The sequence below is a fragment of the Rhinopithecus roxellana genome, chromosome 2, assembly GCF_007565055.1.
Source record: "Rhinopithecus roxellana isolate Shanxi Qingling chromosome 2, ASM756505v1, whole genome shotgun sequence".
Classification (NCBI taxonomy): domain Eukaryota; kingdom Metazoa; phylum Chordata; class Mammalia; order Primates; family Cercopithecidae; genus Rhinopithecus; species Rhinopithecus roxellana.
The window spans coordinates 95,688,813-95,707,797 of record NC_044550.1 but is presented as its reverse complement, the minus strand read 5'-3'; the positions used below and the strand labels follow the sequence as shown (position 1 = coordinate 95,707,797).

General features: G+C 38.1%; 1 protein-coding gene across 1 annotated transcript in view; it reads right to left on the bottom strand.

The window, feature by feature from the left end:
• CPE (carboxypeptidase E) overlaps nt 1–18,985 on the bottom strand; it is a 118,910-nt gene that overhangs the window by 35,238 nt on the left and 64,687 nt on the right. The gene's annotated exons all lie outside the window — the stretch shown is intronic.

Below are 18,985 nucleotides of genomic sequence, written 5' to 3'. Positions count from 1 at the left end.
TAAAAGTCTATGTTTTTGTTTTTTTGTTTTTATTCCTAAATCATAGTGATTAAGAGGAGCCAGACTGCATGGGTGCAAATCCTAGCACCAATTCTTACTGTCTGGGATTGGGCCAGTTACTTCAGTTCTCTGTGGCTCTGTTTTTCCATCTAAAAATTAGAGATAACAATAGATTCTAGCCCAAACGGAAGGCTATTATCAGAACTAAATAAAATAATGAATGTAAATGCTTAGAACAGTGCCTGGCAAATAGCAAGTGCTATGTGTTTCCTATAATTATCTTTAATATTATTATTACAACACATTATCTTGTCATTGTGAACTTCCTTGCATTACATAATCTAATTTTCTCTTCACAACAGCCCACTAAAATGTGTAAGGCATATATTTTTATTATCCTCATGGTATAAATCAGCCCAAAGAGGATATATTTTGCTGAAGAGCTCAGGATACTAACAAAAGCCACCATTGCCAGTTTGAGAGACTCTCCATTGCATTTTAGGAGGAGTAATAAAATTGCAGAACGTAGCAGCAAAGTGATCTCAATTAATCCTGTTGTTCTGCTCATTTCTGCTTCATCCATCCCACGGGCCCAATTTCTGCAGTGGAAAGGATTCTCCCTTCTAAAAAATCACTAAGGCTGTTGGTTCTTGGTATAAGAAGTTGGAATTATTTTTCTCCTGGAAACATGTTAACTAAACATTCTTTGCATGAGATTCCTGAGTGTCTGATTTAAGTGACTATTCACCCCAGAAAACTACATCCTTGTGGTGACCTCTCAGCCTGAGCTTCTGCTAATCTTAATCTAAGGATCAGGTGGGAGCAGGATCAGGGCTATTTATACCCCCCTCAGTTTTTACTTTGAGGGAGAGTCTCTATTAAAATTACCCCTAGGGACTTGCCCAGAAAGTAAGAGAAGAGATGAAGATGTGTGAGAAGAGATGTTTCCTTGGCTTCTGATTTCAAAGGTAATAATAACCTTCTTCCTTTCTGTAAACTTACGCAGTTTATACCTTCATTTATGCAATGTATTCATTTGATTGAGGCACAGGAGAAACTGCAGCAGCCCATTAGAGAGAGAGAGAGAGAGAGAGAGAGAGCAAGTAGCCAGAGGAATATTAGAAGCCGGCCTCACAAGGTTTTTTGAAAAAGTTGCACTAAGGAGGCATTTTGGTCCTGCTCCCTTCCCCAAAACAACTTCGAGGCTTCACGTCACTCAATAAAGCTTGGCCCACAACCCCTAATTACACTGAAAATTTTTATAGCTTCTCTGTGTTTAAATCTTTTTTTAATCAATTAAAGAAGAAACAACAAACCCATAGTTACTAAAGCCACATTTGCCCCCAGATGTCTGGTTTAGCTAGCACAGTGTATTTGTGTTTGAATGTGAATGCTTTGGGATACAGCATGCTCCCCCTAGTTCTGCCACAGGCTACGCCATTCCCTACTGCTGCTTTACTCATTTATGTTTGCAACTCCTGATTTTCAGACTCAGAAATGTATGACATGGTTTCTTTTCAAATCTGCAGATTTCTCTCATCAAAAACCTCCCCCAATATATCTATATATTTGTGAGGAGGTAGTAACAATAATGACAATAACAATGCTTTAGGTTGACATGAAGACAGGACAACAAAGATCATTATATTGAAGATATTAATGTATGGAAATAAAGTGCAAGACACAGATGACAGCAAAAGAAAAGGCAAGTGTATCTTTAACCCTGTCTGTCCTCAGGAATAAATTAGATCACTATATAATGTTATCACTAGAATACAGAAGAGCTATGTTCCTTTACGCCAACTGACATGACTTGTGAGATGGGGAAGCGCTGCATTGTTTAAATACAGCATTTGCTAGACATACGTGCAAATCCCAGGGTCAGACACTACATGGGATCCAAAAGCAAATATGTCAGCATTCCTAAACTGAAGGAATGTAGTCTGGAGGAAGACTGAGACATGCAATGGACAATGTTCAGGAGTGAGGCAACGGTGAAGGAATGTTGGATATGTAACTAAACTGCTTCGAGGTTCCAATCCGGGATGTTCCTCCCACCCCTCTGGCCTCTCTCCAGCTCTTTTCCCTCTCAAAGCCAAAGCTTTCTTTTTAAAACACAACCCTCTTCAGGTCACCTCCACCTAAGAACCCATCAGTAACTTCCCCTTTGCTTTCATGATAAAGACCAAAATTCTTTACAAGATCTTGAACCTCCACGTGGTTTGGCGTGGTGCCTCTCGCCTCCTGAGAGGCCTTTCCCTCCTGTGTTTCAGCCATCCTTCTTTCAGCCATGGGACTCATGCTTATAATGCTCTCTGCTTCACATATTCACACACTTTATCTGCAAAGCCTTCTAAGTATGGCTAAATACGGCTTCCTTGGAGTATCTTTAGTCTAGGTCCAGTTCCTTTGTTATTTTTCTCTTCTTTTCTTTTCTTTTTTTTTTTTTTTTTTTTTTTTGAGGCAGAGACTCACTCTGTCACCCAGGCTAGAGTGCAGTGGCACAATCATGGCTCACTGCACCCTCGAACTCCCGGGCTCAGGTGATCCTCCCACATCAGCCTCCTGAGTAGCTAGGACTATGGGTGTGCACCACCATGCCCAACTAATTGTTTTGTAGAGATGAGGTTTTGTCATGTTGCCCAGGCTGGGTTTGTTATTTTTAATACCTCAGTTTGAAAATATACATTCATTAATGCAGTTATTTGATTAACCCCTCTCTCGCCCAGACTGTAAGGTCTATTAGTCCTGGGATGGGATCTGTTTCAGCTCACTAGTGTGTCACCTGTGCCCCCACATAAAGTCCGGAACATAGTAGGGATTTGCATTCTTGTGAGAATAAGATAAGAATAAATTCTAAGCTTAAATATCAGTTCAATGAATTTGTGAACGAATGAGTAAATGAATGGTCTTGCTTTTCAATCCCATACTTGCAGCAGCGTGGCTGACAGTAGACCCGGCCCTTGAGACAGAGGTGCAGCTGCAGACGCTTGAAAACCCTCTGGAACAGTGAAGGGAATAAAGGAGTAACTGAAGGGGACTTGAGGCAGGTTCAAGGAGGCTGCACCCCGGGTGGAATATCAGGAGGCCTCAATGGCTCACTGCTCTAGCCAACATCCCATGGTAGGAATGGAAACTCTTCTTTGGGAATGAAGAAAGCAGTATTGTGAACAGCCGATTTCCCATCAAGAAGATTAATCTCCATGGTCACCACAAAACGTCTCCAGGCGAGCAGCTCCCCAAGGCTATTTTTGTCGTAAAGTCTAAACAACAGATTCTGAAGAAATTTTGCTTTCAGAATCCTTAATACAGAAATAGCAATAAAATTGAAGACTTTCGATTTTGAATGGCCCTCTCTGAGTCAACACATTCTTTACCTTAGACTTTTTTTTAAGCAAAGCAGTGAGTTTTTCATCATCAATTTTCTTTTCTGTGTAAATGGATGACGTTTGCCTTCCTGTTTATAGTGTATACATAGAAGAACAAACTATAGGTTTAACAGGTTGCAGCTGCCAGGTACGTGGATCCGGCTGGTAATGTACACGTCCCTGTGAGTTAACTCATCTTTCTCCTAGCAACGGGGTAGGAGAGCGGAGAAGACGGGGAGAAGCACTACCCTCAGGACATTGGGGATGGTAGTTTTTACATTCATCTTATTTTTTTCACTAATTCATTTTCCTTTTTACACAATAATCCTGAGTTCCTGAAGCTGCAATTGAGGAATCATCATATTTGCACAGGTTTCAGTTCATAGGCTCAGCAAGCACCTTTTCCCCATTGTGTCAGTTTTCCCACAATTTCATGTAATCATCCAGCATTCCAGTTACTTCACATGGCACACAGTCATCCATCAAGCCGTTATTAAAAGACGATCAACTCACAAACCAAATCCAGCCTGGCTGGGCCGAGTTTCTATCTTTTTCCATCTGTATCACAGAACAATTAATGTACCTGGTTGGATTTGCATTGTCGTCAGAATAAGATAAGAATAAATTCTAAGCTTTAAAAATATCCACAGTTTTAATTAAGGCAGAAATAGCTGCATAAATTTCCAAACCAGAGCAGGCAGATTATTTTAAGTCCAGACTTGTAACTCTTAACTTGCCCCAATTAATATGATTTGAAATAACTAAATCAGTAAAAAGGCAGCTTTAAAGAAGTCTCTTGCCTCAACAATAAAATGTTACTGTTTTACACCCCAGAAACTACATCCATGTGGGTGAAATTTGAAACTGGAGGCAAGTTAGCAATGTTCCCAAATGGTAAAAGGAATTTATGCCTTAAAGTGACCAGAGAGCCACTGAAACAGAAGACCACAGGTCAGTAGGATGAGCATGAAATAAATGATCAAATAAAAAGACAAAAGTAAAAAATAATATTGTCTTCCATTCCTATGAAAAGAAAATTTACTTTCACTATGTTTTTTGACCCTATGATCAGTCTGTCTACATATCTAATGTTTTCTTCTCCTTTTGGAAATAACAGACAGGCTGATCACTAGGCACAGTCATTGAACAGATAATCTGAAGACCCCTTTCAAATCTTACAGCCAATTATTCAATGGCCTTTCTACAGGAAGAAAACAGCAGAGGGAAAATATCCAATGGGAAATGAAATAACAAATGTGAATGTGGGTTGTAAATTGTGAAATTCTACGTAAGAAGTGGAGCATCATTATTTAGAGGGAAAAAAAGTAGGTTAAGGGTATTTTAAGAAAGAACCTGATTATAGTAACAGAATTCTCCCATCTTTTACCCTGAAAATAGAGAAGAAACTCACTCTGGGATGAATCTATTCTTCCTCCAACAACAAATTTTTGCCAAAATATAGGTCCACTAATTCATTTGGAAGTTACATATTTAACTCACTGATTACATAATTCTCGGAGCTGGTGACAATTTCAAAATATGTGTTCCTGGTACATGTAATAAACTGAACATAATGCTGAATAATGACAGTGTAATTTCCACAGGTAAAACCCCATTTTTCAAAGATATCATGATAAAATGTATACAAAAGGAGTGATTTCGAAAAATAGACAAACAAATGGCTATATAAGCCTCACAATCACTGCACTGATTTGATTTACAAACTGCTATACAAGCAAGTTGGAAACATCTTTGGAACAGATGGGCCATTTCATCAATGATCCTCCCTCAGTGATAAACCTGAGGTTAAAACATTAGTGCTACTAATTGTTTCCCCTTGTTTGACATTCTAACCTATTATAGCCTGTAAATCATTCTTGGAGAAACTGAATCCTAGAAGTTTCCTAGACCTGGTCAATAAGAACATCATTAATTGGCTCATGTTTTAGCACATTTTAGCAGCCTAAAAATGCTGGGCATATTCCTAAAGGAAATGCAAGTCTCCAGGGGTCCAGTAAACAACACGAGGGGGTAGTATGGTTATAAAAACAGATTACTCCTTTACAGAAGAAATGAGGAAAAAGTAAAGAAAGAAGGGGGGAAACGAAACCAAGAAAAGGCAAAGGAACAAAAAATGATTGCAAAAGAAATGACAGAGTATAGAAACATTATATTCTCTCTTGCTTCTTCCTTCCTTCAGAGTGAAATTTAGAAGACAACCAAATCAACATGATATCTTAAAAGTTAAATCTCATTTCATCTGGTTTTTAATGGGCAGTCAAGATGGAATATATTACAGAATTTTTCTGCAGAGACGTATTACAGAATCATTTTGTAATATTAATTATGCATTTTCTATTAATATAAAGTTAACTTACATATGACATCTAAAATATTCCTACTAAGTTTCTAATTGAAGAAAGAGAGGTAAGCAAAAGAACAGAAGGTATTTCCAGCTTCACAAGTTTATAAAATAATGTCAGAGTTACAATATTAGCAGCAATGCCTTAACTTTCTGAAATGAAAGTATTTGATGCCTTAACAAAAGAAAGCTACAGACTTTTTACAAATACCCCATACACAGTGGTGTGCTGATAAATGTCTCACACTCAGCTCTAATTTGTAGCATTGCCTACTTCCATGGTGTAAATACTCCCACCCTGGCCAATTTGAAGTTACCAACTTGGCTCATAAATTTCCTGAAAATTAAAAAAGGCTCTCATATGCCAGTAAAAGCCTACTCCAGCCCACCACTGCATGTAGAAAGCAATTATTTGGGACAGATGGCTTTTGGTTTCTCCAAAGATTCTCCAAAAGGGGAAACTGAGGTCTAAGAAATCTGAAGAATTTTGAAACACATTATAAGAAATATAATGAAGCTACAGCCTGGAACAGTGGCTCACGCCTGTAATCCCAGTACTTTGGGAGGACATGGCAGGTGGATCACGAGGTCAGGAGTTCAAGACCAGCATGGTCAAGATGGTGAAACCCTGTCTCTACTAAAAATACAAAGATTAGCCAGGCATGGTGGTGGGCGCTTGTAATCCCAGCTACTCAGGAGGCTGAGGCAGAGAATTGCTTAAACCCGGGAGATGGAGGTTGCAATGAGCTGAGATCGCACCACTGCACTCCAGCCTAGGTGACAGAGTGAGCCTCCGTCTCAAAAAAAAAAAAAAAAAAAAAAAACTTTGCTGGGCATAGTGGTCCACGCCTGTAGTCCCAGCTACTGGGGAGGCTGAGGCAGGAGAATCCCTTGAACCTGGGAGGCGGAGCATGCAGTGAGCCGAGATCGCGCCACTGCACTCCAGCCTGGGCAACAGAGCAAGACTCCATCAAAAAAGAAAGAAAAAGAAAAAGAAAAGAAAAGAGAAAAGAAAGAGAGAGGGAGGGAGGGAGGCAGGGACGAAGGAAGGAAGGAAGGAAGGAAGGAAGGAAGGAAGGAAGGAAGGAAGGAAGGAAGGAAGGAAGGAAGGAAGGAAGGAAGGAAGGAAGGAAGGAAGGAAAAAAGAAAGAGAGAGAGAGAAGAAGGAATAAATTAGCATCTATCCTATTACTTTTCTTTTTGTTTCATTTCATGCTAGGATAATTAAAAGAAGTTTTTATTTTGTGGGGGCTTTTTTAGCATGTATTAATATAGAACTGTTTTCCAAAGCACTGCATTATTATGAATTCAACTTAGGGGGAAGGAAAGGAAAAGGGGCCTAGGGAAATTTTTTTGACTGAATAAGTTATCCTAGCAGTTACTGACTCACAAGAGTATATCACCTTTTGCCCTAAATATTAGCCATAATAAATCAATGAAGAAAATTTACTTTAACCTATTACATAGTTTTTCTAAAATATTTGGCAGCAATAATATCAGATATTCAAAATTCCTTCTGCTCTCTCTACAGTCCTATCCTACAAGATTACCTTCACAATAAAAAGGCAATACAATTTCCATTCCCATTAATAGAAATTCATCATTTAAAATTCACAAAAATTAATAATTTAAAATTAGTATCACAAAACACCTTATTATTACCATCCAAGAAGAAGCTACCTATGAAAACCTTCAGATGCAGAAAAACCTTTGACTTGTGGCCAGGCATGTTGGCTCATGCCTGTAATCCCAACACTTTGGGAGGCCAAAGCAGGTGGATCACCTGAGGTCAGGAGTTCCAGACCAGCCTGGCCAACATAGCAAAACCCCATCTACTAAAAATACAAAACTTAGCTAGGTGTGGTGGCGGGTGCCTGTAATCCCAGCTACTTGAGAGGCTGAGGCAGGAGAATCGCTTGAACCAAGGAAGCAGAGGTTGCAGTGAGCTGAGACCATGCCACTGCACTCCAGCCTGGGTAACAGAGCAAGATTCCGTCTCAAAAAAAAAAAATGAAAAAATAAAAACCTTTGACTTGTTTAAGAACATTGTTAAGTGAGCACAGAGAAGTTTTAATATACAAATCAGATGAGGTAGAGATCGTTTTAATGATTTAGTTTCATGATTTGAAATCTTTCTGTAGATATTAATCACCAAAAAGATCAGTAATTATTTTTTAAAGTGCTATAATAGTTATTGGCTACAGCAAATGCTTATCAAAATGCCTTTGCGCATTTATTTACTGAAGAGGGTTTTTGGACCCTGAAGCATCTTTTAGAACTATTAGCTTCTAGTTATCTTAGAAAACTCTCTTAAAAGATTCTGCTGTCTTTCACTAATATTCTTATCAAATAAAATAAGATAAATTGGGAAGATAAATTTGTCTAAGAAGTTAAGCACAAAACAGAGGTAAATGAAGTGACCCTAGGGGCAACGGAAAGAAAATAGGAATGCACCTGGCTTGTGGCAGCGACTATGATTCGAGTGAATCAATTTAGCTGATTCTCTCATTAATGTATTTTATTGTGCTTTGTATATCTACTTTGGAAAATAATGTCCATGAGAAGTTCATTTCATAGGTTGAGAAGAAAAGTTTAGGGGGCAGCATCAAGTTTCCAAAGATTGAAAGTTCTCCAAGTTTTCCAAGGTTCTTATGTGGGGAAGGATTTGGTTTGTTCTGCAAAACTCCAGACAAATCTACAGTCGTAGAAGTCATTAATTCCCACAGAAGCAGAAAGATACCTCAGAGATAAGCTGTGAAGGCTGGACTAGATAACCGCTTAAACATCCCCTGATTCTAGAGAAGCAGGAGCTGTATCTTGCTTGACAAACTACTGGTATTCAAGTTTCTAAAACTCTCCTATACAAATCACGGTTGTCAATAAATGTCAGTGACAATTTTGATAGTTCTCTGGAACAAAGAGAAAACTGTAGATCATCATAGTGAACTAAGACATGATTACAAAAATTAATGGAAAAACACTAGTCCATTTCCGCAGTCATTGCTCTTTATGCCCATGAATGAATAGCTCATCCTTTCAAAGGTAAATACACAATGAGTAAAAGTAATGTCATCAGAACCTGTGTGGGTGGAGAATTTCAAACAGTTCTAGCAGACACAGATAAATGAAGGAGGAAAATGCCAATTTACTAACCCTCAGATAAAGAGGTAGTAGAATTAACTACCTAAAACTAAATCAACAATATAAAAACTTATTTGAACAATCTCTTCCCAGGAGACCTTTGGAACACTTTATTATTCTCTCAAAAGGAAAATAATTCAAAAGTCAAATTAATTTGTCAAAACATCTTCAGGATGTTATTTTTTTCAACATCATCATGAAAGATTTGTGGTGTTGAACATGCACGGATTTCAGAAGGAGTAGGCCATGCAATAGAATCTTTTGATAAAGATAGCAAATGGAGCTCTCTGAATCATTCTGCATGCCTGAGCCTATGGAGAAATCCAGAAGCCATCTCTCCCAGATAATCACTCTCCATATGCAGTGGTGGGATGGAGTAGGTGGGATAAAGAAGCAAATGGAGCTCTCTGAATCATTCTGCATGCCTGAGCCTATGGAGAAATCCAGAAGCCATCTCTCCCAGATAATCACTCTCCATATGCAGTGGTGGGATGGAGTAGGCTTCTACTGGCTTATGAGAGTCTTCTTTAATTTTCAGGAAATTTGTGAGCCAAGTTAGAAGCTTCAGATTAACCAGGGTGGGAGTATTTACACCATGGAAATAGGCAATGCCACAAATCAGAGCTGATTGTAAAACATTTACCAGCACACCGCTATGTATGGGGTATTTGTATAAAATTTCTAGCTTACTTTTGTGAAGGCATCAAATACTTGGATTTCAAAAAGTGAGGGGATTTCTGTAAATATTGAAACTCTGACATTATTTTTTATAAACTAGTGAAGGTGGAAATACCTTCTTTTCCTTTGCTCACCTCTCTTTTTTAGTTAGGATCTTACCAGGAAAGCCAGATCTAAATGATGATGAGTCTCTTGTGGGAAGACTGGGCTACTCTGGGTCTCCCTCCAGGAGATCATTCCACAAGAAGACATTCATGAAGAATCTCCTTTTGTTCAAAGTTTGTAAAGAAAATTGAAACTGAGTATGGTGGCTCATGCCTGTAATCTCAGCACTTTGGGAAACCAAGGTGGGAGGAACACTTGAGCCTAGGAGTTTGAGACCAACCTGGGCAACATGGTGAAACCTTGTGTCTACAAAAAATTTAAAAATTAGCTGGGCATGGTGGTGCATGCCTGTGGTTCCAACTACTCAGCAGCCTGAGGTGGGAGGATCACTGGAGCCTGGGAGGTTGAGACTGTAGTGAGACATGATCATGCCACTGCAGTCAGCCTGGGTGGCAGAGAGAAAGAGAGAGAGAGAGAGAAAGAAAGAAAGAGAGAGAGAAAGAAAGATGGAAGGAAGGAAGGAAGGAAGGAAGGAAGGAAGGAAGGAAGGAAGGAAGGAAGGAAGAAAGAAGAAAGAAAAGAAAGAAAGAAAGAAAGAAAGAAAGAAAGAAAGAAAGAAAGAAAGAAAGAAAGAAAGAAAGAAAGAAAGAAAGAAAGAAAGAAAGAAAGAGAAAGAAAGAAGGAAGGAAGGAAGGAAGGAAGGAAGGAAGGAAGGAAGGAAGGAAGGAAGGAAGGAAGGAAGGAAGGAAGGAAGGAAGGAAGGAAGGAAAGAAAGAAAAAGAGAAAGAGAGAAAGAAAGAAAGAAAATTGGCTAGGCGCAGTAGCTCATGCCTGTAATCCTAGCACTTTGGGAGGCTGAGGTGGGCAGATCACGAGATCAGGCTGGTCTCTTGACTAACATGGTGAAACCCTGTGTCTACTAAAAATACAAAAAAATTAGCCAGGTGTGGTGGCACATGCTTGTAATCTCAGCTACTCAGGAGGCTGAGGCAGGAGAATCACTTGAACCCAGTAGGCAGAGGTTGTGGTGAGCTGAGATGGCACCACTGCACTCCAGCCTGGGCGATAGAGTGAGACTCCATCAAAAAACAAAGAAAGAAAGAGAAGAAGAGAGGAAGAAGGAAAGAAGGAAGGAAGGAAGGAAGGAAGGAAGGAAGGAAGGAAGGAAGGAAGGAAGGAAGGAAGGAAGGAAGGAAGGAAGGAAGGAAGGAAGGAAGGAAGGAAGGAAGGAAGGAAAAAAGAAAGTTGTGCTGACTTATAGCACTCTGGGTCAGAATCATTTGTGGAGCTTCTTAAACTACAGCTTTCTGAGCCCCATTCCCAAGGTCATACTTCAGAAGGTTTGAGAAGGGGTGTGAGCAGCTGTATTCTGTACAGTGTCTAGAGGTGATTCTGATGCCAGGGCAGGATTGAGAAGGAATGATTTGGGAAGAAGGCACTGGGAAAATCTAGTAATTGGGAGGGATGCAATGATGCCAGCAGACTGGTGGGAATTTCAATAGCTGAGGGCCATGAAGGTACGGGGTGTTGGGGGATGGCTCTTAACAATTTGTGGGCCATGGCCTTTTTTGAAAATTCAATTTAAACAAAACAATGAATGCTCTTCCCCCACATTTGAAAAAAAAAAAAAAAAACCCAAGAAACAAATCACAAAAATGTACAAAGATTTTACAAATTTAAGGAGCCTTATTCTAGACATTTATAAGTCAAAATCTGAAAACAGAAATAAGAGCCACAATAAATATCAGCATATGCCTATACACCAGCTTCTTTTCTTTTTTATTGATATATCATAGTTGTACATAAATATATAATTATACATACATGTGATATTTTGATACATGTATACAATATGCAATGATCGAATTTGGGTAACCAGGATATTCATCACCTCAAACATTTATCTTTCCTTTGTGCTGGAAACTTTGTAATTCTTCTTTTCTAGCTATTTTGAAATGCACAATCAATTATTAAAAATAATTTACCTATGGTAGTGTTGAATATTAGAACTTATTTCTTCTAGCTAACTGTGTTCATTGACTAACTTCTCCTCATTCCCGCCTTCCCTTCCCAACCTCTAGTATCTATCATTGTGCTCTCTCCTTCTGTGAGAGCCACTGTAGCTCATGCACACATGTGAGAACATGCCATATTTGTCTCTCTGGGCCTACACAGGCTTGTTTTCTGATCCCAGACAAACAGGGCACTTTTATATGCCCTTCCTTACTGCAAGAGGACCAAAGTGATATGGCAGCAATATAGTATTGTTTAAAAAAACAAAAACGGGGCTGGGGGGCGGTAAGTGGCTTAGGGGAGACAAACTTAGGTTTCATTTCAGAACTAACATTGTATATTTAACCTTGAACAAATAACCCCTAGCCTCAGTTTTCTTTTCTGTAAACTGTCTTATTAAAACCTCTTCTGGGCTGGGCATGGTGGCTCACGCCTGTAATCCCAGCACTTTGGGAGAGGTCAGGAGTTCAAGACCAGCCTGACCAACATGGCGAAATCCCATCTCTACTAAAAATTCAAAAATTGGCCAGGCGTGGTGGCATCTGCCTGTAATCCCAGCTACTCAGGAAGCTGAGGCAGGAGAATCACTTGAACCTGGGAGGTGGAGGTTGCAGTGAGCAGAGATCGCACCACTGCACTCCAGCCTGGGTGACAGAGTGAGACTCCATATCAAGTAAATAAATAAATAAATAAATAAAACCTCTTCTGTTGAGTTGTTGAGAGGATCATAGGTGAAATACACAGGTGAGACATTCTGCATCACGCCCCACTAGTGGGTAGATAATAATGGAAATCATATCACCCATTATTGTTACTCATACTGGTAGCAATAATATAGATGATCTTCCCTGTTGGAGACCTAGAAACTTCCAACAGGAATATCAGGAGCCCCTGGGATCATTCAAAAAACTACAGAACCCAAACAAGTTTGGAAAATTAAGCAATCCTTCCGGGAATATAGACAATAATATCGGCCTGATTCAGACCTATCCCATATGGCAGAGCTTCTCAAACTTGGATGTCATGTAAAGCAACTGAAGACCTCATTAAAATGCAGATTCCAATTCGGGAGATCTGGAGTGGGGCCTGAGAGCCTGTAGCTGTAATAACCCCCCAAGGATGCCATGTGGCTAGTCAGTGGACCATGCTATCCTGCAGGCCTAGGAACCACTCTTTGAGTGGAGAAAGGCCATTTGGAACCTCCAAAATCAAGAATAAGGAAAGAAAGAGAGAGCAAATGAGACTGACTTTTAAAGTAATTAAAAACAACAACAACAACAAAAACTTGAGTGCTTTTTCTTACTCCAACCTACTTGAGTGCCCACCCATTCAAAGGCATACAGCATAATTTTCAAGGCTGCTATGTGGCTTCAGCTCTAAGACTCATTATAAATACTAAACTGTATGATCAAAAAGTATCTACTGTGTGTATTAAATCTGATGTTAGACACAGGAAGACAATGGAATATTATCAGACCTGAAATAATCCCATGATACTCCAGAACTGTTCAGATGACAGGAAAGTGTATTGCTTGTCCCACTTTCAAATTCAATATTTAAATTTTAATTATGCATTAAATAATTATGCATGGTTTTACATTTTTAATGTACTTGTAAATAAATTATGAGTAATCATGGATCTTATAGGATATGCACTATCATATTTTGCTTATGGTTCTCTCACTAAAGTACTTTCAAGATTTTTACTGATTGCAACCGTTCTAATTTTACCTCCCACTCAATCTCATCCATCTTCTGCTACTCTTTCATATTTATTTCTTCAGGGACTGAGACAGGACCTTTAGAGAATTTTTTTCTTCCCAATGAAGAAGAGTAATAAAATCAAAGACAAAAATGCAGATAAGATCAAGTAGATAATTAAACAGATACACAGTAGCCCCCCCAAAATCTTGACATTTCTGATGTTATAATAGTTTTTGTTTGTATTAGTATTTCACCTGTCCCTTCCCTTAGGAATTTTTTAATGTTAATTTAAACATTCTACAAACACTCCAAACTAAAAATAATATTAAGATGTTTTGCTAAATAAAATATAAAATATCTGGCTTAAATGAAGAAATAAAGACAGTTACTAAATGCTAGTGAATCACCTTTAATTTCACGTGTGCCCCAAGTAAACATTATCTACCATCTCAAAATGTCAACTTAAATGTTATACTGAACTTCATTATTTTTGCTAATAAGTTCATGATTCTTTTACAACTATTTAAGATTCTCTATTCAGATGGTTTGAGATATCTTGTCAAAAGCATTATTAAAATATTTCTTTGCGACCAAAATAAACAGCTGTTTTCAAGTTTACTGATAAAAATTATCCTGTGTATCAAAAAAATATACTTAAAATAATTTTCTAACTGCTTAACAACTCAGAAAAAGATAAATAAATGTGCCCCAAACCCAGAAAAAAAAGAATTTCTTTTCTGGGAAGATAATTAAATAATAAAAAATTAACAGAAAAATTTTACATGAAATTGCATGAAATCCAAACAAATAAACAAAAACCTAAACAGCTCTATCAACAGATAGATATATTCATCACATATCTCAGCGTCGAGGGTAGGAAATACTGTGGTTTTCTTTATGGGTCTCTTACTCTCTTTTCAACACTCACCAACCACACTTCTGCTTTCACACTCACCTCTCCTATCTACGTATCGCTCATTTCCCCAACATCCAAGAGAGGAAAAGACACAGACAATACAGCAACAAGGACAATCATGAAAATTAACAGGAGCCACACAAAAAATCAGGCCTCTCCTAAAATAAACTGGCATTCAAGAAAGCAAATGATAATTTAACAGTTTTGGTGTCACCCGTGAACATTACTGTGTCACAAACATTTCAGGATTCAAATGGTTATTAACCTCGATCTGATCTTATCCTTCTTTAAACTCATGGTATAAACGTAGGCATTAGCATTATGACATTGATAATCATAGGCTAATCGCACCAAAAGTAAACTATCTTATTGGACCTAGAATCCAAGGATTGGTCTTGATAATAATAATAATGGCCTGCATGTACTTTGGGCTTACCCTGTGGTGGGGACTTTTCCAAGGGCTCTCTGTGTATTAATTCATTTAATACACACTCATGTACACACACTAAGAAGTAGGAACTATTTTCATCTACATTTTACAGATGAGAAAACCTAGGGCACTCAGAGTTTAAATATCTTCCCCTATACCACAGAGCTTATTCACAGCAGGACTGGAACTCAAAAACCCACGATGTAGCACCACAACCAAAGAACATCACTACCCTCTGACTCCGTCTCCCTAATCAAGTTTCAGGTGCTTACCTCTTCCATGCTGGCCTTCCCGGACTGTCCACATTCTAGCTTATGAATATGCAATAATTCACTGGATAGTGAACTGACAATCAAAAATGACTCAGTAAGGCAGCCCATTGCTATGGGTGTGGTAGAGTGGAGTGGTCAGTTAGGACTCGTGACAATGCATCCAATGATAAAAGAAGGGTTTTTTTTTCTTTTTTTTCTTTTTTTTTTTTTTTTTTTTTTTGCTTTATTCTTTATTAGTTCTCAATAGAACCAAAACCAGCAGTGGTTATACATGCCAGGGACCTCCTTCTTATGGCTCCCTTGCCCAGAGAGAAGTGAGGCATTTCCTGCTCCCCTTTAGGGCCCACACAGAAGACGATGCAGCCATGGAGGAACTGGAAGCAAAATCAAAGACTTTCTCAGCAGATGGGTTAGGGGCTGAATCCCAGCTCCACCACTGACCGCCAATCTGAGCCTCAATTCCCCATAGGAAACTGAAGACACTGTTCTTGCATGTTGTTGTGAGGATTATAAATAATATATGTAAATTCCCGCTATACTTGGTCCATAGTAAGGGTCAATAAGTGGTAACCATTATTATAATTAATATCAAAAGTAATGCATTCTCCTGTGACAAATAAAATTATCTGAAGTTTTATTTTTGAAAAGTTAATAATCTCCTTTCCTCTCTCTACCCCTCTACAGGTCAATACATTTAGATCTTATTCTTTATAATAGTGGGTAACAATTCCTTTTATAAATACACAATAATTTTTACCTCTCTCCTATAGATGAACCTTCTGAAAAGGCAATAAACATCCTTGTGCATGCATATGTATATATGAATATATACATGCATATATTCAATACAATGAACATACAGTCATAGGCCATACATTTTGGTCAATGATTAACCCCACATATGACTGCAATCCCATAAGATTATAATGGATCTGAAGATTTCCCATTGCCTAGGGCCTGTGTTTTGATGTTCCTGACCCTGTGTAGGCCTAGGCTAATGTGTGTGTTTGTGTCCTTGTTTTTTAAAAACAAAGAATTTAAAAAGTAGAAAAATATAAAAATTTTTAAAATACAAAAAGGCTTATAGAATAGGATATAAGAGGAAGAAAAGATTTTTGTACAGCTATACAATGGTTCTCTGTTTTAAACTGTGTTATTACAAAAGAGTCAAAAAGATTTTTAAAAAGTTTTAAGTTTATAATGTGAAAAAAGTTACTGTAAGCTAAGATTAATTTGTTACTGAAAAAATAAAAAATTTTTTTTTTTTTTTTTTGAGACACAGTCTTGCTCTGTCACCCCGGCTGGAGTGCAGTGGCATGATCTCAGCTCACTACAACCTCTGCCTCCTGGGTTCAAGCAATTCTCCTGCCTCAGCCTCCCAAGTAGCTGGGATTACAGGCGCCCGCCACCACGCCCGGCTAATTTTTGTATTTTTAGTAGAGATGGGGTTTTGCCATGTTGGCCAGGCTGGTCTCGAAATCCTGACCTTAGGCAATCCACCCACCTCGGTCTCCCAAAGTGCTGGGATTACAGGCAGTGAGCCACCACTGCTGGCCATAAAAATATTTCTTAATAAATTTTGTGTAACCAAAGTATCCAGTGCTAACAAGGTTTACAGTTTTATATGGTCATGTCCCAGGTCGTCACATTCATTCAGCACTCACTCACTCACCCAGACCAACTTTTGGTCCTATAGTTCCACTCCTGGTAAGTGCCCTATACAGGTGTACCGTTTTTAATCTTTCAACTGTATTTTTATTGTACCTTTTCTATATTTAGAGATACAAATGCTTGCCAGTGTATTACAGTGTTCAGTACAGTAATACACCAGACAGGTTTGTAGCCTGGGAGCAATAGGCTCTACCACATAACCTACGTGTGTAGTAGCCTCTACCATATAGTCTGATGTTTATTCAGTGACAAAAATCATCTAACAACTAATTTCTCAAAACATATCTCCATTGCTAAGTGTTGTATAATTTGTTTATCAATACATACTTGTGCTTTCATTTCAGTAGGTAAGATTTCTAACAGCAGTGTTGTTGATTTGAGGAGAATATCCTTTTTATATTTCAATAGCTTCTCCCAAAAGAGTTGTAGCAATTCACACACCCCATTAGTAATGTGTGAAAGGGTTTCTTTACTCATTCTAAGGTCAGCAATAAAGATTATTATTTTTTCCGAACTATTAGAAAATAAGTCTAGGCTGGGCACAGTCGCTCATGCCTGTAATCCCAGCACTTTGCGAGGCTGAGGCAGGTGGATCACTTGAGCTCAGGAGATCCAGACCAGCCTGGGCAACATGGTGAATCCCCACCTCTACAAAAAATACAAAAATTAGTCGGGTGTGGTGGTGGGCACCTGTAGTCCCAGCTACCTGGGAGGTTGAGGGGAGGGTCACCTGAGCCCACGATGGCAAGGTTGCGTAAGTTGCAATCACACCACTGCACTCCAGCCTGGGTGACAGAGCAAGGCCCTGTCTCAAAAAAACAAAACAAAGCAAAACAAAAACTCTAATTTGTGTTTCTTTTATTTAAAAGTTAAACATTTTTTCATACATTTATTGGCCACCTGCATTCCATTCAGTGTATCTTGCTGAATCTTATGCTTTGCCTATTGTTTCTATGTTTCTTAATGCTTTATTAAGTCTCTTTGTAAACTTGCATTATAAACAAAAGTGTATTTCTTACTTTATGTTGTGCATCTTTCAACACAGAAATTCATAATTTTGTTAGTGAAAACTATCCAACTCTTTTCTTAAATGGCTTATGGATTTTTCCTGTTTTTAAAGAAAAGCTAAATATAGTCAAAATTTTACTTCTATTATTTTACATTCTGATTTCAACATTTCAATATTTATTCCACCTCACACGTATATTTTATATATACATGGTGTGAAGTTGTGGTTTCACTTTATCTTATTCTAGCTAGATGCCAATTACGCCAACATCGTTTTCCCTCTGAATTTAAATTCTACTTTTATCATAAATCAGGTTTCCATCTATACTTTAATTTATGCTGGACCTTATTCTATTACAATAGCTCCTTTTTTCCAGACTTTACATCAAGCTGTTTTTCTAAAGAAATCTTAGAACCATGTATTAATAGCCAGTAGGACTACTGCTCCAATATAAGTCTCTTTTCTAAAATATTTTCTGGAATTTGAATACATTTATTATTTCAAATGAACCTGAAAATAATTTTTTTACTTAAAAAAATAAAATTCTGGTTGGAATTTTATAAATCAAATATTAATTTTGGAAGAACTGTTATTTTCATGATTTTATATCTTCTTGTGAATTCAATTTGTATTATTCAAGTCCTGTCAATAAGTACCTCTTTCTTCATGTGGGAGTTGTACCTTTTTTGTTAAATGTATTCCTGGCTATAAAACTGTGAAATGAACATTTTTCTACTTTCTGTATCTAACTTGTTATTGCCATTATTTTCAAAAGCTGTTAACTTTGCCATTTCTTTCATTTTTTCAAATCCAAAGAAAATACCAAAACCAGCCAAACGAAGGTAGGTGTAGAGACTTTAAAAGCTAAAAGCAAAATCAGTATTTTAAAAAACAATTCAAGATGCAGTATAAAGGATAAATATCACCAATAAAACAAAAAATACCAATAAAGTAGAATAACTTCTTTTGTGCCTAAGAGGAAAAAAAGAAAGGGAAAATAAATTTACATATTCTTGGAAGAAAGAGAATAGCTTACAAATGTACACCCAGCACTTTGGAAGTGCGGCAGGCAGATCACGTGAGGTCAGAAGTTTGAGACCAGCACGGCCAACAGGGCAAAACCTCGTCTCTACTAAAAATACAAAAATTAGCCAAGTGTGGTGGTACATGCCTGTAATCCCAGATACCTGGGAGGCTGAGGCGGGAGAATGGCTTGAACCCAGGAGGCAGAGGTTGCAGTGAGCCGAAATCATGCCACTGCACTCCAGCTTGGGTGACAGAGCAAGACTCTATCTCAAAAAAAAGTTAAAAAAAAA